The 26,675-nt window shown below is 45.8% G+C and overlaps 1 protein-coding gene across 3 annotated transcripts in view; it reads right to left on the bottom strand.

Moving 5' to 3' along the window:
• Positions 1 to 26,675, bottom strand: part of egg (SET domain bifurcated histone lysine methyltransferase eggless) — a 141,741-nt gene that overhangs the window by 91,293 nt on the left and 23,773 nt on the right. Inside the window, exon 1 of one of the 3 annotated variants that reach the window (XM_075689795.1) lies at positions 2,096 to 2,251. The exons of the other annotated variants lie outside the window; for them this stretch is intronic. The gene's annotated coding sequence lies outside the window, so the exon portion shown is untranslated. Of the gene's footprint in view, positions 1 to 2,095; positions 2,252 to 26,675 lie in introns of those variants that run through there. 3 annotated transcript variants of the gene reach the window in all.

The following is a 26,675-nucleotide window of genomic DNA, read 5'->3' as shown; positions in this document are numbered from 1 at the left end:
CTGCGGGAAGGACTCTCGCGCCCGCTCGCGCTTGAAAGCGGAAACTGACGAAGGGCTATTTTCTTCGGGCGTCTCGCCGCCTCGACCCGTTCGCGTTCGGCAGGCTAGGCTAGTTGTCGCATGAGCGAGGAGAAAAGAGGAGAAGGAAGCACTTCGTATATGCTCGCCACTCCGAAAAGCGCTGGCAAAACGCCGCAGCAAGAATGAAAGAACCCGTTCCCCCTGCTCCTTAGGAGGTGACTTCCCAACAGACGAAGGGCGCAGTGGCAGCTACGGGGAAACAGCCGTACCGCAAGCTGGAGAGCCGGTGCCGGGCAGCTTCTCATAAATTGCCAGGACAATGCTTGGTGCGTAGTGAGATTTTGCTTTTTCTGAGCCGTACGTTCTGAGCAATCCGAAAGCTTATCGGATAAAGAAAAGTTTCTTTCAACTGTCTGTAAGTGGCACGCAAGCATAAAAGCAAAACAAAGTATAGGAATCTAATCCGAAGAAAGATCATGAGCCATTCCATTCTTTGAAGGTGAATGGCACGCGAAGCTGTTTAGCGCACGGCACAGAGCTGACCCAGAATATTGAACAAAGGTACGAACATATATATTGTGCTAATATGTGGTCATCTTGGCGATATAGGTACGCACACATATTCGCGAATCACCTCTGTTATTAAATGTGTCTGTCACGTAAGATAATGACACCCCCTTAAGCAATGGCTCATCCACTCGTAAACGCGGCCTCCCCATTACGACGACAGAAGTGAAATTCTCCGCTGGGGTGGTGAATGGCAACGAGGCCAGCTGTGGAAGACGACGGTGTTCGAGCCATTGCTGCTGATGATGATAGTTCTTACCACAACGGAGCCAGCTGTGGAAGAAGACGAAAATGACGAAACGCGCGAGCAGTGGTAGTAGTGCGTTTACGCGCTTGGCGCCGGTAATTATTTAACAGTCCTTGTTTTGGAAAAGTTGTACAAAACATCTTTTTTTCAAAAACATCTGTTCTCACCCTTGTGCCTGACCCCTCTTTGGGTCCCACATGTGACAAGTGTAGTTCAAGGGCACTTTACATGTCCCCGAGCCCACTGGGGTATGTGGCATTGAGCTTGGACCCTTTCTTCACGATCATCAGGATCAGCCCATATGATTTGTTTTTGTCAGCATCTCGGGGGACAGATGTTTTTCCAGATCCTCGCGATAGCCAGCTTCGCTGTAAAACAAACAGTCGGAAAAGCCGACACCAACACTTTTAGAAGTAACAATGATCAAGCTAAAGGTTGCGCCAGTGCTGCTGATGACGAAGATCGGCACATGTACAGCTATGCGCCGTCCCAGCAATCAACGAAAACGTTCTTTGAAGGCACCAAAACAAAGATATTGCAGTGTACCTACATACGAACCTCTTTTCAGCTCTATGGAACGACCTGAAAGATCTGCAGCACGTCGCGTGTGCGTCGATTATCAAGTGACCAGACGGAGCGGCTTGTTGACTACAAGCACTCCGCACTTATGAATGTGAAATTCAACCGCACGGTGGGGTCACCCACTGCCAGGTCCGGGCACCACAAACAAGTAAGGTAGGATTTAATTACTGTTTTTCTTTGTAGCTATCTTGCGTCAAGAGGAGCTGGAGCAGTTCACTGAACTCGCTTGAGGACTTCAAACGATCAACGAACGCAGCGTTATAATGATTGTTAGTAACATATTGGAATGACTTCTATGAATTCAAGAACCCATTCCAAGCATTCAAACGATCAATGAACGCAGTGTTATAACGATTGTTAGTAACATATTGGAATGACCTCCATGAATTCAAGAACCCATTCGCGAGGTGAACCTGGCTGATGCAGACAAATGATTCGCTGCCGGCAACTGCTGCGCCACCTAGATCGCGTGACGGTTCTACAGGAGGCTGAGCGCGAAACCCGAACCTTTAGGCATATACTGTTAGCGCAAAATCGCGTTGCATGTCATATCAGTGGTCGTACCCTTGCGAGTCGTGATCGACGACCTTAACCGAATTTAATCACATAAGCAGCTTACCGAGACCTACCGACTACTTTCAGGAAAGCGACGTAGCAAATATGACTTGCTCTACTAACCTCGCGTGTTCAGCGCGCCGTCCCCGGGATAACGTCACGAGCACAGAAATGAGGTAGGCGGACCGCCAGAATGCTCGCTTGCACGCCGCACCACTTCCGGCAGAGCGCCACACTATAGGCGAACGGCAGGCTCAACGTCCTTCCACTCACGCTCGGTCGATGGGGGAAACCGACGGCACTGGTTTCTAGCCAGCTGCCGGAGCCGCCGCCGCCGGCGGAGGTACACCGACACGCGCGGTCGCGCGCCGCCCCTCGCTGTCGACCGCTCCACAAAATAGTCCCTAAGATTTCATATACCAATACAGCGTACGGCTTAAGCAACTCCTGAAGACGTGCACAGTTCTGTAAAGGCAGAGCTCTTTGAAGAAAGTAACGCGGCTGGCATATTTAAGAAAAGTGCGATTTATGAACGCCCATATAGTTGACTGGTCGCCGCATTGTTCGGTGCATTTCCGTCACTCATCCTCACTCCTACGTTTGCTGCACGGAAAAAAAAAAGATATCGAGGGAAGAAGAAACAAGACCGGTGCGAAACGACATCACATTCTCGGTAATACCTCTTGTGTTCTCACTGTACCTCCTCATTGAGCACGCTAGAAAACTGCGATATACATGCAACGAAGAACAAGGAGTGGGCTAGGTGTAGACTTTCAATAGCTTTTACACAGGGGAACGTTGACAGGAGGCGCTCGTAATGTGCTCAAGGAACGACCACATATGTAAACGGTCGTATTTAATCAAATGAGCAGACATAACAAAAGTATTGGCCTAACTCACCAGACGACGAAATGCGTCCCAACAGGCCATCAAGCAGATATGCAGTTCCGAAAGCGTGACGCAACGCTGTCAGTTCGCAAATGCACTCAAGCTTTAAATGTGCTTAATAAGCTAAATTCCTTTTTTCTTTTTTTATCGCATGCTAGTCTACATTTTGCAATTATTCTCGGTCGGTGAAAGAACAAAAGTCATTCAGCGTTATCTTGTTTACATGACTAAGAAGTGCATCGATTTCACAATGTACGAGTGAAAATGGTGGCAACGGGTGCAAAAATCGTAATGGGTTTCCGTAGACCAAATTACTTCAGATGCTTGGAATATTCGCTTCGACGAATTTGCCAGACTTCCGAGAGTTCATTCGGCTGCTAGGAATAAGCCAAGTATGTCAGCCAAGCCAAGTTCGTACAGGCACTGAAGCCAAAGAATCAGCCAAGCACTTCTGGGCAGTGATAACGCGGTGCTTTGAAAGTTTGTCGCATCCTGGAAGGGTGGATAAATTTTGTCGTTTTCAGTTCTCCGACTTCACGCTTAGAACTGCGTCGACAGTCACTCACTCTAAAGTTCAAAATTTCTTGCGCTAAAGTTTCGTAATCAAGCACTGAGATGGGGGAGAGAGAGAGAGAAAGATAGCAACTAAGAAAGGCAGGGAGGTCAATCAGACGAACGTCCGGTTCGCTACCCTACACTAGAGGCAAGGAAAAGGGAAGGAATGTTTCTTGACCTGCTCTTGATCTGAGCTGACCATGTGGACTAACGTGATGAGAAGGAGCACGTCATTCCAAACAAATTCGGTTGCCAGTTGCAGAATTCGTGTGCTAGCCACGAGCGTGCTACACCATGCCGTCGTCGTCTGAATCTTGGTCCGCCTCATCAAGGGAATGACTATGAGTATAGCAGAGGGATGTGGTAGATATATTATGAATATAGCAGAAGCTGTTATGGATATGTCATGTCAGAAAGCTGCATGTCAGAAAGCAACAACACTGCCAGCAGCAACGAATGTGGACATTACAACGCGTGGATTATAGCCACGTACGGTGGCCATCTTATTCGACACGTCTCTCCGAAACATTTGCTCGTCCTGACACGTTCAAAACTTATTGCTGTGACCATTACGCATTTTCAACCCTGGAGTACTATGTCGCACAGGTAACAAACCACCGCAAAACGAGGTAGGGTGACAAGCCCCTGCGTCCAGTCCTTGCGCCCAATGTAGTAAACGGGCTCGACCCGCAGTTGTCGTTAGCTTCCTCCGTGGGAAAAAGGATGAAATGCTGTGGTTCCTAATATGAGCCTTCCATTGCTCCGATTGGCACAGTTGTACCGCGCACCAATGCTCCGTGACAACAGTGTTTTCAGACGTAAACCCGCACTATATTAAGGCGAAAGCCTCTCTAGGCTCATGGTGAAGTTCGTGTCAGGCGACCTGACCACTGGAGTGTCCGCCGAAGCGTCATCACGCCACATAAAGACAGATTAAAAAATGAAAAATGATTGATAGAGACAGTTAGTGAATGATAACGCTATAATAGAGATTGGCAGATGTCAATAATGACTAATAATGACTACTAATGACTTCAAAATGACCAATATGTCTAACGACGGCTTGTAATGACCCCAATTGATTAGAAATGACTAGAAATGCCTAGTAATAAGTAGTAATGACTAAAATGACTACTAACGGCTTGTGATGACTACTAATGACTACGAAATTACCAATATGTTTAAGGACAGCTTGTAATGACCACAATTGATTACAAATAACTAAAAATGCTTACTAGTGAGCAGTAATGACTGAAATGACTAGTAATGACTATGAAATGACCAATATGTCCAACGACTACACTTGATTAGAAATGACTAAATATGCTTAGTTATGACCAGCAATGACTAATAATGACTGAAATGACCAGTAATGACTGAAATTAGTTGTAATGACTATGATATGACTAACATATCTAAGACGGCTTGTGACCACAATTGATTACAAATGACTAAAAATGTTTAGTAGTAAGCAGTAATGACTAAAAGAAAGAAGAGAAAGAGATGAGGCAACGAGAAAGGGGCGAATGATAAGAGGAGGAAGAAGAGGTTTTCGCCGTTCACCTCTTCAGAGATCTTAAGAGACCCTGTAATTTTTATATTACTCACGGCGCACACAAGATACCGAAGAACTGACACAAGGAAGCGAGCGTCCCCGTAGAGGATAGCGTATTTTCCCGTCGTACTCCGCGCAAGCAACCTTATCAGTAGCACTAACGGCGCTCGCGGAATTATAAAAACACAACACTTCATATGTTGATGCCAATGTCGCTAGGTGCGGCACTTTGTAATCAGTGGCCTGCATGGCCATTGAATTCATATTGGCAAATTTAGCGATGCTGCATTACAGTACGGAAAAACGCTTTTCCGCATGGTACGTCCGTGCTTTCCGCATGGTACGTCCGGGGCAATACTAATCAGCCGCTGGACAGAGGACTACCGTATTACACCACATACGGCTGACACGGGTAACACGAAAGCACTAAAACTCACGATTAAAATATGTTTTCCAGGACGTTCGCCATTATTAATAGGTCAGATTTATCCATATCGCCACCTGCAGTCGTGGGCACAGTGCAGGAGAAGAGGCAGGCAAGGACAAGAAGAAACAAGTGCGCGTGGTACCCACCCCGCTCGATAGCCAGGTCCCACCGTCGTGTTTTTCAAGAGCCAGCTGCCCTCGATAAACGTCGCCAGTTCCTTTTAAAGACGCATGACTATATGTACAGAGTAATCTGACAGTACGAACACCCCAGACATGAAAATGTGTGCCGTTACACAGCCGCAAAGCGAACAACGCGAAAAATCAGTTTCGAAAGTTTGTGCCAGTACTCCGCTTAAAACCCTCTTATCGGCCTGCCACTTTCTTTCACGCATAGAATCAATGAAATGCTAACGTTCAGTCGTACTGAAATCTAATAAGGCGTTTCTACAAATGTGAGTAGGCGCAAAAAACGCAGAGCCAGTGACGCCTTCAGCATGTGGCCATCTCACGAACTCCCACGCGTACACGGTACAGGCGTACGGCGTACCATAGATGGGCGTACGGGCGCTGATGCCCGGCGTGCGCGACGGCAGCGGCGAGCGGGTGCCGACGTCAACCACTCGCGGCACATGCGCAGTGCGTCCTTCGCGCAGCCTCACGACGGGCGGCATGGCCTGCTGCCGCCGGAAAGAATCGAGTGAGGGGGAAGAAGCGCAAAGGGAAGGCTAACCGCGCTGCCACGTAGGAGTCGTCACCGTTGCTAGCGGCGCCCGTGCGGGATCCTGCACCGATGGGCGGCGCTCGTAATACGTTTTACAAATACTTTCAGGCCTGCTATAACGTGTAGCACTGCAGACACCCGCCTCGCTGTGAATCTGCCTCTCTCTCTATGGTTTCATTTCAACTTCGTGTTTCAACAGTAGTATCGACAACGCTTGTTCCGAGGCATATCTTATCGAATACGTCGCAATTCTGCACCACTCTGCGAGGTGACTTCTTGCTGGCGTGTCGAGAGGTAGGCCCTCACATTGCCGTCTACGAAGGTCTCGCGCAAGCGATGCATTGTGTGCCCTCCAAACGTCGCCATTTCTCTGTGTGTGGCGAATTTCGGCACAGGCTGACCATCAAAACGGGCACTGCGGTCACTGTGTACGCGGCACAACAGCAGCACTCTGTCGCGCCGTGACGTTCGTGACGCATTCCGGCGCGCTTGCGCTTCCGTTTTACGTTTATCCCTTCAACGACGAAAGCCCCTGTGGAAACACTGAATGGCGCTACTGCTGGGGGCAGCGCACTCGGAAGTGGGGCCGATACGAAAACATGTCCACCAATTCGTGCCACAGACAAAGATATTCGCTGCTTTTGCCGATGTCTGCACAGGTGGCTATCACCAACTATTTGCTGATCATCATCTGTTTTCTTCTTCTTCTTCATGAGGAGCTTTCTTTGCCTCTTCGATTTTCTTGCTGCTGCTGCTATCCTGCCAACTGGCTGGTACCGGGCATGTGCAAACAAACGCCGGACACAGTGCAAACAGAGGTGACCCATGAGGCAGGTGAGGCATATAAGTGTGTACGTGAAACAAAAACACGCCCTCATCATTATGCCATCGTCGTTATGTAATCGTAGTCATTACATCACCTTCATTTCATTAGGATCATTCCTTTATTGCCGTCGTCATCGTTCTGCCGTTTTCACTCTACAGTCGTCAGCGCGACGTCATGAAGTCGTCAGCGAGCCGCCGCCATCACAAACATTCCGTCGTCCTTCCGCAGCTATCATTCTGTAGTCGCCAGGCCATCGTGGTAACGCCCTCGTCACTATTCCGCAGCCATATTATACCATCATCGTCAAACCGTCATCACGCCATTATCGTTCTATCATCATCTTGCCGTCGTCGTCATTCCGTCTTTGTCATGTGATCGTCGTCAATGCGTGGTCATGCATTTGTGCCCGTCATGGTCGTACCACCCTCATTTCACTTCGTCAAACCATTGTCGTCATGGCGTCGTGGTCAAGCCGATATGGTCATGTAATAATCATCATCACGCCATCGTCGTGACTCCTTAACCGTCATCCTATTGTCATACCCCCGTCATCATTCCATCGTCGTCATTCCCTCTTCACCTACACATCGCCGCCATATAGTCGTATCATTGCGTCGTCGTAGACCATTGTCCTCAGGCGGTCGTAGTAATGCAGTCATCGTCATTCCATCGTGGTCATGCCGTCGTGGTCGTTATATTGTCACTATCCCATTTTCACCACGTGGTCGTCGCAACGCCGTCACTGTTATTCCATTGTCGTCATGCTGTCGTTCTTGCGCCATCCCCATCATTACATCGTCATCATGCCATCGTTGTTGTGTTGTCGTCATACAGTCGTCGACATGTTATGGTTGTTCAATCGTCGTCATCGTATTGTCGTTGCATCGTCATTATGACATCGTCCAGACGCCACCGTTGCCAGTGTGTCGTCACGCGCTCATGCCGTCGTCGACATTCCAGTGTTGCCATCAAATTGTCGTCATTCGGTCATCGTCATGCGTGAGATCCGCATGTCTATCAGCGTGCGATCCGCGGGAGCCAGAAGTTTAGTTTGAGCGAAGCGTTTCCCAATGAAAGTGTGCCCAACCTGGCAGTCTACTTTATATGACAAATGGCCGCTAAAAACAGCATTCTCCACAATCAACAACGAAATATTCGGTTAAACAGATTCCCAAAGCGCATGGGATGCCCAATTTTAAAGCGAAGCTTTCTTTGCATATCCTGCTGGGTTTGGCGTGGCTGCTGGCTGGGTCGCTCAGTATCTCGGATAATGTATTTGTGGATTACATATACACAAAGCTTACAGTAGTGAACGAAAAGACACAGGGTTGGTATAGAACATTCGATTCAAATTTCAAAGTCAATTCAAGGATTTCAAGGATGCCAAAGACCAAAATTCAAGGAGGGGGAAACAAGCCTTATTCATACACAAACACTGGAAAACAGTTATTTCCTTAGCGTCAATTTCTTGCAGCTAAGCAGCTGCTGAGTTGCACGGAAGCTTCAAGGTATTCAGGTGCCTTTTTAAAGTGGAGTTCCCCATTGTAATGATGACAGTCGCCTTCTAGCACATTTAATAGTAGTGTGCGGCTTCAGCCAAAGATACTCGTCGCGTTAAAGCCAGATGGCTGAAACGTATTTTCCGCCTGACATTTCTAGAACCTAGCGCTCGAAAATGGGGCCATGATGGCTGTTGTGTGTGTGTGTGTATATATATATATATATATATATATATATATATATATATAGTGGCACGGCTTTGTCGCTTGATCTGGCTTCGTCTAGCCCCACGACGACAATGGTAATTAGACAAGCCTGCCCTCGGGGGCTGTGGACACATCACATTGCATTACCTAGCTCAACACTCTGAAAAGAAAATAGCAAGGATTGCTACCCCATAGACAGTGCCCAACGTACAGCCCCAATGCAGAGTTTGTTTGAATATTCATAGGTAGCCCTCAATCCCAGTTTTCAAGGAACTCAAAGAGCACATTTTATTTTCAAGGAGTCGTAAGAGCCCTTGAATATCGTCTGTCAATTTTTTTCAAATGCAGGGGTTTTCAAGGAGGCGTACAAACCCTCAGATATATTTTGAATTTTGGCACTGTGAGCTAAATTGCTCAGAATGTTGGTCCTGCGTTATGAGAGGCCGCTAGCCCAGGGCAATGATCTCTTCAACACGCACATCCATCGTAATTTATTCATACCGCATAGTCCATCCACTGTGTATATAATTTGCGTATTCAAAAAACGTATCACACTAAACCGTATAATACCAACCCACAGTGAAAATACATGCGCGCAGGTGAGAGAAATTTTAGTGACATGTGGGTAGGTCAGCTGAGCAAAAGGTCTCGATCGCATGCTGCTACGGGTTCAATATATAACAAGAGGTAAAACGACAAGAAACAAATAAAGAAATATGCACACGGCATCCACTCGGACAAAAACTCGGAAAGGGACAGCTGAGCACCATGACAAGAACAAAGTGGAGCTTTACTGTGCCGTCAATTTTCACATTGTCTGCTTTAGCTTTTTTTGTTTTTGTTTTTCTGCCCAGTTCCGTCTGAAATGCCTGCATGGCCCTGAGTGTAAAATAAATAAATAAATAAATAAATAAATAAATAAGGTGCTACCAATCTGTGTCTCTTTTGGCTGCACGACAGAGATGGACATATAGAGGTCGGTTTGAGAGCCTGTCATATCCAGCTTTTCTGGACACGTACCAACTAGCGCCCCAAGCGGCCCCGGCACGAAGCTAGCGCGTTTTCAATGGAACGAGCGGGTTTTTCGCGAATAACAAAAGCTGCAGGTCGATTATCAAAAAACGCAGGTGACAGACGTGTTCTGGAAGACAATCCACACGAGCCAAGTGCAGTGATCACTCTATGGCACGTAAGAATTTTGTTCCCACAGCGGTTAAAGATTTAGCAATGGAAGCCTATGGAAACGACGAAAATTTGTACTCCATTTTCGAGGCAAGAACCGCGGCTGTGATTACACTACGGCTTCTATCGCAATACGCAGTGCAGCGTATGTAGTCCGGAGACTCAGCTTTCGACTGATGCCTAGCTCGACTCTCCACACACGGCGTAACACTGTTCCCAAAAGCGTTTTTTGTAACACTGTCGTGAAAATTTACGTGGTGTCTATAAAAAGACGTTCGTACGCCTGCGCGAACCCTTGGAAGCCGTGGCCGAGCGGTAGAATTGCGCGCACCTTTAGTCACGTTTCGCGGTGGCCGCGGTTCGATTCTCGCTTCGGTCTTCTTTTTTTTCCGCATAGGGCCTAGTTTTGTAGTCTCTCACTAGATGACAGAAACACAAAACCCAACATTTGCTTTCGGTTCTGGTTTTTCAGCGGCGCAGTTTTTTTTTACAGCCGCATAGGACTTAGTTTTATAGTCTCCCACCAGATGGAAGAAACACAAAACTCATGATTTGCTTTCGGTTCTGGTTTTCCAGTCGTTCTCTTGAAATATTATGTTTTCTATTTTTCCTTCCTAAAACACAGCAATATCGTGTTCATTTGTTAGGTCATCGCATTTATGAAGGTTTTATTCATTGGACATCATAACTAGAAGCTTGCGCAAAGCTTTGTGCTACGCAAAAAAAAAAAAAAACTTTCGTGCTCTGTAGCGTGGCACCTGGGAGAACAAAATGGCCATTCTTATTGCGTCCTTCTGGAACGTGCGTTTTCTTCGACTTTCCCATGTCTTTAATACTCCGAGCGAATGAGGTCAACCTGGGCCACAATGCCACCCGGTGGCCAGTGCCATTCGTACGCAACATTCGTGCGGAACAAAGTGTCTGCTAAGCTGAGTCGCTGCCCGAACGTTAATTATTTCTAAAGATTCATCCAATTAAGAAATGCACCAAATAGGAGATGTGCAGCGTGTGGATTAATAGCTACTGGTAATGTGTCCCCTACAGCCAAGTGGTATGAATCCGTAGGTGTGGCCGTAAAAAAACAATTTGAATAAATGTCCCGTGCTGTGTCTGCCCCGGTCGCTCTACAGAGAAGCTAGCTTGGCTAGCCGTCAGTATTTAGGATCAACATATGGCGTCACTCGTTCGGTGCAGTTGCTTTTAATGCGAAGCATTCTTTGGTGAGTGCCCCAGTGATCTGGTAGCAAAATCGTGCGAAATCGTGTCTGTAACGCCAAAAAACTTGACGCATTTCCCATATGAATACATAGGTCTTTATAAAAGGGGGTGTGGTGGCCTACTTGAAATTGGAAGTGGCGTCAGCACAAATTTGGCCGTGATACAGGGATTGGTCAAGTTGAATGTGGTAGTGATATGGGAGTGGCCCAACCTAAATTTGGGGTGAAATGGTAGTGAGCCAAGCTGAATGTGAGGCTGATATGGGGGTGGCTCAACCTAAATTTGAGGTGATATAGGGGTGGGTAAGCCTAAGTTTGGGGGAATATGGGGGGTGGGCCATCCTGGATTTGGGGAGGATACGGGGGTGGAAGAACCTAAATTTGGGAGAAATATGGGGGGTGGGCCACCCTAACCATGGGGCTGATATGGGGCTGGGTGAAGCTGAATCGGGGGTGATACGGGGGTGGGCTAAACTAAATGTGGGAGTGATTTGCGGTGGGCCATCCTAAATTTGAGGTGATAGAGGGCTGGGCTAGGCTAAGTTTAGGGCTGATATGGGGGTGGGCGAACCTGGATTTGGGGATGATATGGGGGTGGGCCAACCTAAATTTGGGGCTGACATGGGGTCGGGCTAACCTAACCATGGGGGTGATGCGCGGCTGGGCCAAGCTGAATTGGAGAGTAAAATATGGATGGACTAACCTTAGTTGGTGGGCGATTTGCAGTGGGCCATCCTAAATTTGAGGTGATCGAGGGTTGCGCCAGCGTTAGTTTGGGGCTGATATGGGGATGGGCCAACCTAGATTTTCGGGTGGTATTGGAGTGGGCCAATCTAAATTTGGTGGTGTCGTGGAGGCGGGCCAATCTATATTTGGGGGTGATCCTACCTAAATGTGGGAGCAATCTCGGGGTCGGCCAATCTGAATTTGGGGGCGATATGGGGGTGGGCCAACCTAAATTTTGGGATGCGTCGGCTCGAAATTTGGAGGACGATTTATGGAAATTCGTCTGTGGACCAACTTGAAAATTAGGGGTGGCCCAATTGAAATTCGGGTTTAAGCCAACTTGAGGTTTAAGGCTGGGCAAAAAGAAAATAGGGCGTGGCCGACTTTAAACTTGAGGGTGGGCCAATTTAAATTTGAGGGTGTGCCAACTTGAAATTTGGGGGTGGGCCTACTTATTGTTTGGGGTGGGCCAATTGAAATTTGGGGGCCTGTTTACGAATAGTTAGACAACACCAGTGGTGTTTCTGCATATTTTTCATCATCGCAAAGTACGTACGTCAATACTTGTTACCTATATCCCTCAAGGTGAGCTACCACTCGAGCCTTCCCAGCCCACTGAGCTAATGATGCCATGGGTGTGCTCTCATCGTGACGACTGCGACGTTCAATGTGGAGATCCACAAAAACAAATCGCAGACCGAGCTGACCATTTTCACACCAATGACATCGCTAACACTACTCGCTCGTGCTAGACGCAACACAAGCTTACAACGATCATAATTAAACTTTCAATCGCACGCTAGTCGACACGTTCTCAGTGCAGAATTTCGTCAATCATCTGGATAGAAACCATGCTGGATGTTTTACTGTTATGTTGGGCCGTTTTTCACGAAAGCCTTTCCCACAAAGACAATACATTTTTGAGATTGACGAGGCAAGCTAGTACATAACTCATACGAAGCAAACGTACAAAGGGTTATAGTGATTTCTCAAAAAATATGTTAGGTAAATAAGATTTCAGATGGTATTATTTAGACCGGGCATGACAACGATTTCTTCCCGCCTGTCACAGCGCTTTCACCGAAAACCTAATCATTTTGCTCAAACGCGTTGCCCCAATACTACATGTGCTGAATGTAGAAAAGTGCCGTGCGTGGTCACAGCTTCAAAGCCAGTCTATTTTGTGTACTGTTGTTGATATTGTAGAAATGTGGAGTTTTCCTCTTCATAAGAGCACAAAAAGAAAAAAAATATTACAAATAGTACCTGAGCGCAAAGTACATTGGAAGATCTGAAACCAGCAATTATTTTTAATTTGCGGGTTGGTCTTCCCTGCTGGTAGATTGCTGTCCGATCACTTCAACGAAGTTTGTTTGTGTGCAACTGCAGCAAAAACAAAGATACTACCATTTCATTGCGAGGACCTTTATGCCATTCACACGCACAATAAGGACACCAGATAATTGACACTGTCAGTTTATAAACTGATTTTCTTTTGCTAATTTCAGTGTAGCGTGGTGTCTGCGAACGGAGTATTTTCTTAGTATCAGTCCAGTGTTAGCAGTGCGAAGCAGTTCGGTCTATCATCTCCGTGAGGCCATACTAGCCATTGTAGCGCTTGACTCCAGGCCAAGCGCTAAAAACTTGGTGTGCTTCGTCCTATCCGCAGGTGGTCCATCCATTCTGTTATGGTGGCCTCTTCCTCATTTTAGCTTCACCATCGCGAGAGTGCGCAGAGAAAGGAAGCTTTCTTCACTATCAGCCCCAGCGGGGTTCCACCACTCGTAACTGCTGCAATTTGCAGCAGTTACGGCTGGGCATGCCAACTACATCCTTAGTTTCACAATGGCTCATCATAATCATCATCAGCCTGGTTACGTCCACTGCAGGGCAAAGGTCTCACCCATACTTCTCCAACAACCCCGGTCATGTACTAATTGTGGCCATGCCGTGCCTGCAAACTTCTTAATCTCATCCGCCCACCTAACTTTCTGCCGCCCCCTGCTACGCTTCCCTTCCCTTGGTATGCAGTCCGTAACCCTTAAGAGGAAGCTTTAGCTCGAGTGCTCCTATCTAAATACATGTAAAAGGAGAATTCGTTTTTTTTCGGCAACCACTGCACCAAATTTGACGAGGTTTGTTGCATTTAAAAGAACAACATAAAATCTAGTGACTGTTGGTTTCGAATTTTCGAGTTAGGTCGTCAATTTTTTATTAAAAATTGGCGAAAATCGAAACTTTTCAAAAAACGAAACTATCAAGTTTACAACTCCGTAACTCAACCACTAAAAATGATAATACAATTCTCTGAATGGCATCTAGTAGTACATCCAAATTGAACAAAATCGATATGTTGCACATGAATATAAAAAATGTATTCATAGGGAAATACAACTTTTGCAAAACCGTTGTAACCAACGTAACAAATTCACGTAAGATGGAAAATGACATATTGAATTTGTCCGCTTTGAATGATCTAATGGATGCCGTTTACAGAACCACGATATAAATTTTTATGCAGATCTATGAATTTGTAAACTTCGTGCTTCTATTTTTTTCAAACGGTCAAATATTTGAAAATCGTTTAAAAAGAATTCGAGCCTTAAATCGAAATTCCGCTTCCAACAGTCACTAGAATTTAACTTTTTCTTTCAAATGCAACAAATTTCATCAAACTCGGTCCAGGGGTTATCTCATAAAAACGTTTTTGCGTTTTACATGTATTTGAATAGGCCGCGTCGGAGCTGGGCCCGAGCTAAAGCTTCCTCTTAATGACCATCGGTTATCTTCCCTCCTCAATACATGTCCTGCCCATGCCCATTTCTTTTTCTTGATTTCAACTAAGATGTCATTAACTCGCGTTTGTTCCCTCACCCAATCTGCTCTTTTCTTATCCCTTAACGTTACACCTATCATTCTTCTTTCCATAGCTCGTTGCGTCGTCCTCAATTTGAGTAGAACCCTTTTCGTAAGCCTCCAGGTTTCTGCCCCGTAGGTGAGTACTGGTAAGACACAGCTATTATATACTTTTCTCTTGAGGGATAATGGCAACCTGCTGTTCATGATCTGAGAATGCCTGCCAAATGCACCCCAGCCCATTCTTATTCTTCTGATTATTTCCGTCTCATGATCCGGATCCGCCGTCACTACCTGCCCTAAGTAGATGTATTCCCTTACGACTTCCAGTGCCTCGCGGCCTATTGTAAATTGCTGTTCTCTTCCGAGACTGTTAAGCATTACTTTAGTTTTCTGCAAATTAATTTTTAGACCCACTCTTCTGCTTTGCCTCTCCAGGTCAGTGAGCATGCATTGCAATTGGTCCCCTGAGTTACTATGCAAGGCAATATCATCAGCGAATCGCAAGTTACTAAGGTATTCTCCATTAACCTTTATCCCCAATTCTTCCTAATCCAGGTCTCTGAATACCTCCTGTAAACACGCTGTGAATAGCATTGGAGATATCGTATCTCCCTGCCTGACGCCTTTCTTTATTCGGATTTTGTTGCTTGCTTTATGGAGGACTATGGTGGCTGTGGAGCCGCTATAGATATCTTTCAGTATTTTTACATACGGCTCGTCTACACCCTGATTCCGTAATGCCTCCATGACTGCTGAGGTTTCGACAGAATCAAACGCTTTCTCGTAATCAATGAAAGCTATATATAAGGGTTGGTTATATTCCGCACATTTCTCTATCACCTGATTGATAGTGTGAATATGATCTATTGTTGAGTGGCCTTTACGGAATCCTGCCTGGTCCTTTCTTGACAGAAGTCTAAGGTGCTCCTGATTCTATATGCAATTACCTTAGTAAATAGTTTGTACGCAACGGACAGTAAGCTGATCGGTCTATAATTTTTCAAGTCTTTGGCGTCCGCTTTCTTATGGATTAGGATTATGTTAGCGTTCTTCCAAGATTCCGGTACGCTCGAGGTCATGAGGCATTGCGTATACAGGGTGGCCAGTTTCTCTAGAACAATCTGTCCACCATCCTTTAACAAATCTGCTGTTACCTGGTCCTCCCCAGCTGCCTTCCCCCTTTGCATATCTCCCAAGGCTTTCTTTACTTCTTCCGGCATTACCTTTGGGATTTCGAATTCGTCTAGACTATTTTCTATTCCATTATCGTCGTGGGTGCCACTGGTACTGTATAAATCTCTATAGAACTCCTCAGCCACTTGAACTATCTCATCCATATTAGTAATGATATTGCCGGCTTTGTCTCTTAACGCATACATCTGATTCTTGCCAATTCCTAGTTTCTTTACTGTTTTTAGGCTTCTTCCGTTCCTGAGAGCATGTTCAATTCTATCCATATTATATTTCCTTATGTCAGCTGTCTTACGCTTGTTGATTAACTTCGAAAGTTCTGCCAGTTCTGCGCGTGCTGCCACAATGGCTATCGCGCGCAGAAAAAGTAGAGCTGTGGTCGCTATCACTACCACGAACCCATGTCAATGCAGATGTAAGTACCTGGAGGGGCTGGGCATGCTAACTTCTGCGCTACGACCCGCCGGCGCCACCTCAGATTTTCTATGCATACCTGCTTCTTGTTTCTATTGCACACACATGCAGGACAAACGCGGATAAGTAATTGGATTAGATTGGGAAAACGTTTATTGAGCCTGCAGTAAAGCGCGAAGGCGCGCTTCGGACGTGACCTACGTCGTCATCGTGGTGGTGTTAGGAATGGCCGTACGGGGTGGCAACGTGCCAGCTTTCAGCCCGCAGCACTTGTTCCAATCCCACCAGACAGGGCGCACTTCAGAGAACTGCGGATGACCGGCAGCCACGTGGCGCGCGGTCAACTCAGGAATGTGGTACTCGGCTGCGCCACCCGAGACAAAGCAGAGTTCTACGAAGCCCTCTGACGTCGGCTCCGGACCCTTTTCCCCTGTGCGTGTGTGCGGCACGTGTTTGTGAGCCCTCCGCCAGAAGGGCTGGTCCACGGGGACATCGAACTATGACGTCGAGCGGAGAGCTTATAAGCAGCGTTTACCGGCTGCTAGAGCGTGCTCGTCGTCGGGAGCTGAGTGCTCGTTGTCATGCTAGAAATGTACTAGCGAGCTGTGTGCTCGTAAGCTGTTTGCTGTATGATAGTCTTGCGGGCTCCATATGGGAGTCGCACTAAACTGCCAATGTATCTTCCTTAAAATGTTAATATGTAAATAAATCCTGCTCGCCTAGTCCTGTCGCCACAAGGTCCTCCCTACGGCTACGACTGCCGACTCTTACAGCGGGTGCTCTGCGAGGATCCCCGCTCGCCGTTGCCAGCTCACCAGGCTCCTGCCTAGCCATCGCCTCGATGACCTGCTCGACGGCCTGTAGTTGTATTTCTTGGTCTTCGCTCCACGTTGCTTCCTCAAGCTGCGGCGGTATATGTCCTGAGTTAGCTTGGCTTGGATGTTTGGAGCAATCCCACAGCATGTGCTCGAATGTGGCCTTCTCCCTGCAGCACGCTCTGCACTTGTCATGGTGGTGCGATTCTGGTTACATCCTATGCAATAGCGCCGGGCTTGGAAGTGTTCTCGTTTGTAGTTACCTGAACAGCACGGCCTGCGACCTGCTGAGCCCTTTGCAGGGCGGCGGGAGAAGTCTACGGGGCAGCCGAAAGCCTTGGTCAGTTCGTTATAGGTGGTCATCCGGTCTTTGGCGCTGAAACACAGCGGGCAGCCATTGCGTTGGGGGCGGTCGGTTAATCCTCGCGCTCGGGCGTGTGCCGTTTCGTTGCGATTGGCATGCTTCTCCGACGCTTGTCCTGCGTACTCCGGGAACCACTTGATTCGAGTCCTCTTGTCGCGGTATGCCTGTCGGAGCAGGACGCGTGCCGACGTTGGGGCAATTCTTCCTTTGGCGTAGTTCCTCACCGCCTGTCTGGAGTCGCTGAGGATCATGTGGCATTCTCGGGTTACGATGGCCAGGGCGATGGCTATTTCTTCTGCTTCCTCCACTTGCTTGCTCGATGTGCTGGCAGTCGCCCGCACGGAGTCTACCACCGCGATCGCGAAGCAGTTGCGGCCGGCATATTCGGCTGCATCCACGTATCTGGCACCGGTGTCTTCCGCGTGCAGGTCCGTTAGTGCCTTGGCTATAGCGCGTCTTCTGCCTTCGTTGAATTCCGGATGCATGCTCTTCGGCAAGGGGTCAACATGCGCGTTTCATCGTACGTGGTCGGGGACGGGGCATTTTGGTCCCTGCTGTTCATGATAACCGATGCCTAGACTGCACAGGATCTTTCTGCCGGCCTTTGTTGATGACAGCCTTTCCAACTGAGCGGCTCTTTGCGCTTCGATGACCTCGTCGAGCGTGTTGTGTATGCCCAGCTGGAGGAGACGTTTCATGTTGGTAGTTTCAAGTAGACCGAGGGGTGTCTTGTAAGCCCTCCGGATTAGGATGTCTTTTCACCCACTTGTGGAAGGCTGCCACGTACACTGGCAGAGTACGAAGGAGTGTATAAGCCTGATGAAGTTTTCCTCCTTCATGACTCCCTTCTTGGTGGTAACGCGCTTGAGCAGTCTGCTGGCATTGGACGCCTCACCCATGCTGAGGGTGATGGTGTCTCCGTTCCTGCCGAGCGCTTCGATCGTCATGCCCAGGACTCGGATCTTGCTGACCGTCGGTATTCTGTTACCATCCCTGGTGCGGATCTTGATCTTTTCGTGTTTCCTTTGCTTCTTGATTCTGTGCGTTTTGATCGGTTGGTAAAGCAGGAGCTCCAACTTACTTGGGGAGCAACGCAGTCCCGTACCTTCCAAGCTTTCTTCGATCGTGTCGACTGCCGTCTGTGGCGTGGATTTTGTGCGGGCGTCACTGCCCCCGTCCACCCACAGCGTAATGTCGTCCGCGTATATCGTGTGCTTCAGTCCTTCAAGCTGGCGTAGTCTTTTGGCAACTTGAATCATAGCAAGAATAAATAGCATGGGTGAGATGACGGAGCCTTGGGAAGTGCCCTGGCTCCCTAATGTCTTCTCGTCCGTCTTCAGGTCGCCGAGTCTGAGCTCCGCCATCTGCCGGTGAGGATGCCTTTGAAATATTCGTACGACCTCTCGCCTAGGTTTAGATGCGATACCTGCGCGAGGATGGCAGAGTGCGTAACTTTGTCGAAGGCGCTTTCTAGGTGGAGCCCGAGGACGGCTTTGGTGTCCCTAGTTTCGCCGTCGATGACCTGATGTTTGATAAGTAAAAAATCTCAGTGGCCTCCCACTCTCTGAAGAAATACGACCCGCAAAGCTGTGTATGTGGGCCCCTTAATGGCGAACTGCACCTCCACCGTATGTCGGCACCGCGTTGCACTGTCTTCGGGATCGGCCCACGTATGGGGAGTGCTTAATGCCTGCTTCACCTCCGCCGCTGGTCGGCCTGGCATGGCGTTACATTCGGGATCAGCCCACGTATGGGGAGAGCTGAACGTTTGCTGCACCTCTGCTGCGGGTCAGGCCGGTATTATGCTATCTTCGGGATTTTGCTCTATACGCGGACGCGATAGTGGGGAAAGTAGCCCTTAAGAGGAATCTTTAGCTCTGGTGGTCCTGTATAAATACATGTAAAAGGAGAACTCGTTTTTCTCCACAACCACTGCATCAAATTTTACAAGGTTTGTTGCACTTGAAAGAAATACTTAAAATCTAGTGACTGTTGGTTTAAAATCTTTTATTTGGGTCATCATTTGTTTATTCAAAATTGGCAAAATCAAAAATTTTCAGAAAACGAAACCAACTTTACAACTCTGTTTTTCGGCAATCAAAACTGATATCACAATTCTGTACATTGCATCTAACAGCACATCTAAAGCGGACAAAATTGATATAATACGCACGAATCTAAAAAAATTTAGTAATGTGGAAATGCAGCTTTTCCACAACCCTTGTTCACAACGTAACGACTTCACGTAAGATATAAATCGGCATATTGGATTTGTCCGCTTTGAATTGTCTAAAGGATTCTGTTTACATAGCCGCGATATCAGTTCTTGATACAGAGTTATTAATTTGTAAACTTCGTGCTTCTGTATTTTTCGCACTTTTGAATTTTTGAAAATCTTTTACCAGAATTCAAGCCCTAAATAGAAATTTGCGCTTCTAATAGTCACTAGAATTTACCTTTCTCTCCCGAATCCAGCAAAATTTATTAAAATCGACCCAGGGGTTATCTCAGAAAATCGTTTCGGCGTTTTACATTTATGTGAATAGGCCACGTCGGAATTGGGCCCGAGTTAAAGCATACTCTTAACGACTTCGTTGTAAAAAAAGTAATAAAAGAATAAAAGAAAAAAAATCGCCTCAGCCGTCAATATCGCCGCCTCAGATTTTGTCATGATGGCACCGCCACCATCGGCACGGCTTCCTGAGCAGCTACCAAGCTGTTCCCTTTCGTTATCTTCCTTCGCTCGGCGGCAGTGCACTGTCTTGATACCGACGACACGCTAAATCTCCACCATCATTCCGTCATGCATCGCTTCTGCGACCAAGCAAGCTTTCGGCGGCAGACGTTCACTGCCGTATTGACACTAAAACTTTAAAATGCTTGCCTTCGAGAAAGCAGCGTGAATAAAAATGGAACGCAACTATGTGACCATGGGGAACATGTTCACGGGGCCATACTATTGATGACAGCACCACAAAAGGCTAGATGGTTTAGGTTGACTTTACAGGTTTGGAAGGAAAGACTGACGGGCTAGTTGCTTCATTATCACATTAAGAACAGCACTTAATGTTAGCGCAGTTTGTGTGTGGTTCCCCCTGTGTGTGTCCCGTCGTGAAGTGCTGTTCTTTCTTTGACTTCACAGATATTCTTTTTCTGCGTCAGTTACGTCTTCCAAGAGTGTTTACTTGGAAAATTTTTGTTCGCATTGCTCTTACAGAAGCATATTTAGTCGAAATTTGTTCGTTTGGCTGCTTAATCTCGAGGACGGGCTCCAAACTGCTCATTTTCTTTAACCACGTAAAAACCCTTACTGAAAATTTAATTACGTAGCTTTGTTAATTACGCAAACAACTTCTCAACTTACTCCGCATCTAGAGGTTACCAATCTGAACACTTGAATGATAAAATGATGTTAACATTGTTTGCATCGTTCGAATGGTTTTGTTTTGTGCAGTTAAAAGCAGCCGGCATATTGATAGTGCTGTAGACTTCTTATAAAGTAAGTGTGAAAGTTTGGACAGGTTATCTTGGCACAAATCAACTTCATGAGCTTAAGCACATGACCCAACCTTGCACGTCTGTCTTTACAACCGATTCTCATACATTATACAAGAAGCACCTCAGCGCTACGGTACATCCCACAAGGTGTGCGAGAACATTGTGCGCGCTCCCGACTAGGTTTCTGAGCGTTGGTGGCATCAGACTCTGTTTCCTGGCATCATAAGGAATAAAAACAGCTTCCTGGAGGAAAGCATTGGGTACATTTTCAGCACTTTGTAACATATGGATCAGCACGGATATGTACGTTAGAACGAAAAGTACTGAAATAATAAGGTGATGGTTTCGCTGCATGTATTTTGGCTGTCTAATGTTAATATCTAAAGAAAAAATGCTTTGATTTTGTGACAAATAATGCTGACATGAAATATGAGCTCCGACACAGTACCCGTGTTGGAACTGGCCCCTGGAATACAGGGCTACATTAAACCACGATATGCTGGTTTGATAAATACCAGTAATTGTAAAGTGGTTCGCTCTTGAATTTCCTGTATGTCAATCGGCGCCGCTGTGCAGTGTTGTGGGCCCTTTTTATACCACCAGCACTATGTTTCAGCTAATATTGAAAGCAACTGTATTCCTTCTTTTAAAGGGGGCGGGGGGGGGGGGTTTAGAGTCTAACCACAGTTCCAAAGTTATCAGTTAGCTCAAGATGCGCCTGCATGTGTTTCTAATATCCAGTATGTTGGCACGGATTCAATAGCGAAAGAGCGCTATCTTATCAGATTGCGCGCGTGAAGCGAATACTGGCGTACATTCTCCATCACATTTTCCGACCCGAGATTGCGCTGCGATGTACGAGCATTCCAATCTGACGAACCGACGCCTTGATCCGTAGATCGGAATCAGAGGAAGCACTTTGCGCGCAGCCATCGGTATCTTTGAGTGTTATTTTCTTTTCCAGCGCAAGCTCATCTTATAATGAGTAACATTCGTGACTGACTCTTTTGGAAGTGTTTTGTTCTTCACATCACTACAACGTGAGAGTATAGAGGTGCTCCATCTTCATTGAGAGAATACTAGGAAATGGACTAGGCCTTTTCTTGCGTATGCGTTTACACATTAACCACACCAATTTATTTTCCATAACTTACGTTTTAATTTAGGGGGCTGTAAAGCACAGCAACCTTTTACTAACAGGATGTTTTATTAACAAAGAAAATTTAAATGCTTATTAGTCTGCTTTCACTTCATAGTAAAGAATTCCAATAAAGATCTACTTACGATAATTAAAAGCCTATCTGTTTGACAGCGTTTCATCTGAGTTCCCCTTTGCAAGGTAATACAGACTTGCAGATTGTTCGTATTGGGCACCCTCGACATATGTCCAACCGCCAAAGAAAGGGTCATTCCGAATGTTTCATTTCAGGAAGGCGTGTTACCCTCCTGTCTTTCATTCCCGTTCGCAAACACGCATAAGACGAAAGTGCTGCTTGAAGAGCGTCGTTAGTCCAAGCCAACTAGCTACCGTAACTCACCTCGCCTATATCGCTGTCATTTAGGCTTAGATAAGAAATATTATTATTTTAAACCGACGCATCACGAATCCAAAAAGAGCTGCGCGCGACCAGCCCAGCTAGGTTTCTTTCATTTCGTACATCGTCGTAGCGGCTAATAGTAGCTGACGAAGCAGAGCACTGAGTGTGGATATGGCAGAGAAGGTGTTCTATATAATGTCTCGTCACCCATCGAAAATTGCCCGCCGTGCTACTGGCCTTTCCTAGAAAATTGTATATGTGACGCCCAGCCATTTGGAACACAGCAACTTTGTTTTGCGATGGGAGCGTCCAGGTGAGAGACGGGGTGGTTATGGAGATAAAGACACGCTATTTTCTGCAGTAACCTAGGCATGCATGAATGAATGCCTTTATTTATTGAGAAAAAGGAGGAGCAAGACTCAGTGGAAGCACGTCTCAGCAGACTGGGAAAGAAGCGGGGGACAAAGAGGAAAAGCTGGGGCCTGGGTGGCAGGCGAAGTCGCAGCTTAGAGGCGAGAGAATATAAGCAAGAGTTGGCGAAACCAGTTGAATTCCAGTGTAGATGTGTGATGTGCCGAGTAAATGATTGGAGTCACCGCCCAGCATCCGTCCTTTGCGGCAGTATAAGCTCCCACTGTTCTTGGTAACAAACCTTTACTGAAAACCAACCTTCGCAATTACTTATTCATCAGCCATGCCTAGCCACGTATTCCTTAGTGGCAGGGTCTGTGGATTACATCTACGCTGCCCCGACAAGTTACGACCATAACGTGGCACTTGCGGTTACGGATGCCATACTCGTGACTCTTACTATACTACTACTATACTGCGCGAATACTATAAACATGGGTTTACTGCACAAGTTAGTGAACAGACATTTTAGAACCGCGTTTTTCGCCTTACATACGGCCAACGCAAGCACCATTGTAGCATGTCACGGTGTGAGTCCCTTCAAGACAGAGACGCGAACGCAAACATAAGAACGTGTTAGAAGACAGGGTCTTGGGCCTCGTGCCAAACATATCCAAGCCAACAATATGTTAACAATCATGCCGTCGTTTCTATGCAAAGAGGTTGTGTATTTAAACTTCTGGAGTGACAGTCCAATCCGCCACCTACGGGAGCGCGTGAAGCCGCCGGGGCCACATTGTTAGAGGAAAAGGAGTGCGGCCACAGTACGTGGCTGCGGTATACGCGCGACGCAACCTGTGCTTGCGGTTCTGCGATGAAAAAATAAAGTTTCTCTTTCTTTCTTTCTTTATTGATTTATTTAAGACAATGAACAGATTGTCTTAGGGGACACGGCTAAAGGCAAACATTTGCCTGACTAGGCCGTGCCACCCGTACATTGGCAGCAACATGGCAGTGGCAGGCTTTCAGGAGGTCACACATGAAATTATAGTACACATTTTCAACACTTGCGTACACAATTCGCGTAAGAAGAAAGAAAAAATGTTAAAATTTATACAGTTTTCTAAAAAATTGAAGCACAACAACAACAGGAAAAAAGAAGCATGTACGAAATTTTTCATACCTGTAGCTGGAAGGTTAAAGTTTACACAGTTTTCTAAAAACAACAACAAGAAACGTACAAAATTTTCTATACCTGAAGTTGAACATTTCTATTAGTCTTCGGATAGTAACAATTCTTTTACCGTTTTCTTAAAGTTTTGCTTTGAAATTCCAGAATTTAGCAGGTCCAGTACCAAGGGGTAGTCGTTTAGAAGGTTAGGAAGTTGAACTGCTAGTTTTTGTTCTCCGTATTGTGTTCTGCAACGTGGTTTTCCTATCAGAGTTTTTCTGAGGTTATAGCTTGTCGTTTTGCCATAGTATTTACTTTGGAAGGAACATTTGTCTTCCCAGAATTGCCGTGAAATTTCGAGGAATAATTTGTAAGTGTGAAGTTTTGATACTGTTAATATTTTATATTTGTTATAGTATGGTTTAGTGGTATCAGTACGTTCTAAGTTACCTATCGCGCGCAGTGCGCGGTTTTGGAGTGTTTGAATTGATTTTAGGTTAGTTTGTGTAGTGGTTGACCAAACTAGAAAACAATAAGTTAATCGAGAATGTATAAGCGCGTTGTAAACATTACGCTTCACATTTATCGGTAGCAAATATCGCAACCTATTTAGCACACCGACAGCACGAGCAATATTTTTTCTAAGAACATCTACGTGCGGTGACCAGGACATATTTTCATGGAATGTAATTCCTAAAAATCTGGCTGTTGGTGCCTGTTCGAGGTTGACCTTCTGAAATTGGAGTGTAAGGTGAGGGTGGATTATTGTTCCTTTTGATTTAAACACTACATACTTAGCTTTATTTATGTTTAATTGGAGTTTATTCGCATTTAGCCACAAGCTTAGTTGCTGTAACCAGATGTTAGCCTGCTCAAAAAGATTTCCTATTTCCCTTCCTAAGAAAAACACGTTAGTATCATCCGCGTATAATATAATATTGGAACAGCCTTGAATATTGACAATATCATTAATATAGAGTAAAAATAATACAGGCCCCAAGACGGATCCTTGCGGCACGCCGTACTTAATGTACTGAATTTCGGAACTAACTCCATTTATTGTTGTGTACTGTGTTCTAGAGGTGAGATAGCTTTTTATTAAGGATAATGCGACACCACGAATTCCATAAAGAGGTAGCTTTTTCAAAAGGACATCATGTTGCACGCAATCGAAGGCCTTCCTAAAATCTAGAAAGATACCTAGAGTTAACATTCGGTTTTCTATGTTGTCAAGGATTTGTTCCTTTATTTCAAGTAAAGCGGTTTCTGAAGATTTAGCCTTACAGAAACCATATTGCTCCTGAGATATTATTTTATACGTGTTTAGAAACTCACAAAGTCTTCTATTAATTACATGTTCAGCAATTTTCGCGAAGACAGAAAGAACGGATATTGGCCTGTAGTTATTCATGTCGTTAACTGGGCCACTTTTATGAATGACAGTCACTCTGGCTAGCTTCATCTTATCTGGAAACACACCGTTAGAAAGAATTAAGTTACAGATATGTGCAAGAGGCGTGCTTACAATTTCACTGACGGCTTTCAACGGCTTCACTTTTATATCATCTTCACCTGATGCACAACTGTCTTTCAACGATAAGATTATGGTCTGTATCTCGTGCTGCTCAGTAGGCGCCAAGAACACCGTAGAAGAACATCGATTTAATATATATTCCGTGCAAGAGACCGGTGTATCATTTTGTGAGAGCGCACCAGCATCAATAAAATGAGAATTAAAAGTATTTGCAACCTCAATATCTGACAATTGACTATGCTGAAATGCAACTTTTCTTGCGATAGCGCCTTTGTTAATTACTTCATTGATCGCTTTCCACATGAGATTTGTATTTCCCATGATAGCAAAAAACTTGTTCGCGTAATATTCTTGTTTAGAGCGTTTAATATCAGAATTTAATTTGTTACGCTCAGACTTGAAAGACCGAAAGTCATTTTCACTTCTGCTACTCAAAAAAATTTGGAAGAGCTTGTTACGGCATTTTATCCTGTTATAGAGGTCACGAGTTATCCAAGGCTTTCTAGCTTTGTTGTGTTTTTTAAACTTCTTAAGTGGAAAACATCTGTTGTATAAGAACGCAAAGGTAGATATAAAAACATCGTAAGCCTTGTTTACATCAGTTTCCGCGGTCACTTCGTCCCACCGATAACCAGAGACTAGTTCAACAAATTTCTGAACACTTTGTTCTGAATAAATTCTTTTTAAGCTTTCAGGGCATATATTGGATGGCTGTCTATGAGGTAGAAGACAGTATATAGGCAAGTGATCACTAAGATCGCACATCAGGACTCCTGCTCTTACATGTTCAGGAGAAAAACTCGTCACACAGAGGTCAAGTGTTGTCTGGCTTGTAGGTGTGATGCGAGTAGGCACGTTGATGACATTTGAACACCCGTATGATTCAAAAGTTTCCTGAAAACGCGTATATTCTAGGTTGTCTTGGCAAGCATCTATATTAATATCGCCCATTACTATTGTTTCGAGTTTAAGTTCGATGCTGAGTTCTAATAATTTTTCAGTAAATTCTAAAAACTTACACATGGATCCAGATGGCGGGCGGTACACTAGCGAAATCAAAGTGTTCATGCACTGAAGACCAATACATTCATAGCATTCGTTAACAATCTTGAGCTCGGGGATTATACTGTACGATAAACCAGAACGGACATAAATAGCAATTC

This window comes from Dermacentor variabilis, chromosome 4 (assembly GCF_050947875.1).
Source record: "Dermacentor variabilis isolate Ectoservices chromosome 4, ASM5094787v1, whole genome shotgun sequence".
Taxonomy (NCBI): Eukaryota; Metazoa; Arthropoda; class Arachnida; order Ixodida; family Ixodidae; genus Dermacentor; species Dermacentor variabilis.
The sequence above is the reverse complement of the archived record's forward strand: the minus strand, read 5'-3'. Positions and strand labels throughout refer to the sequence as shown.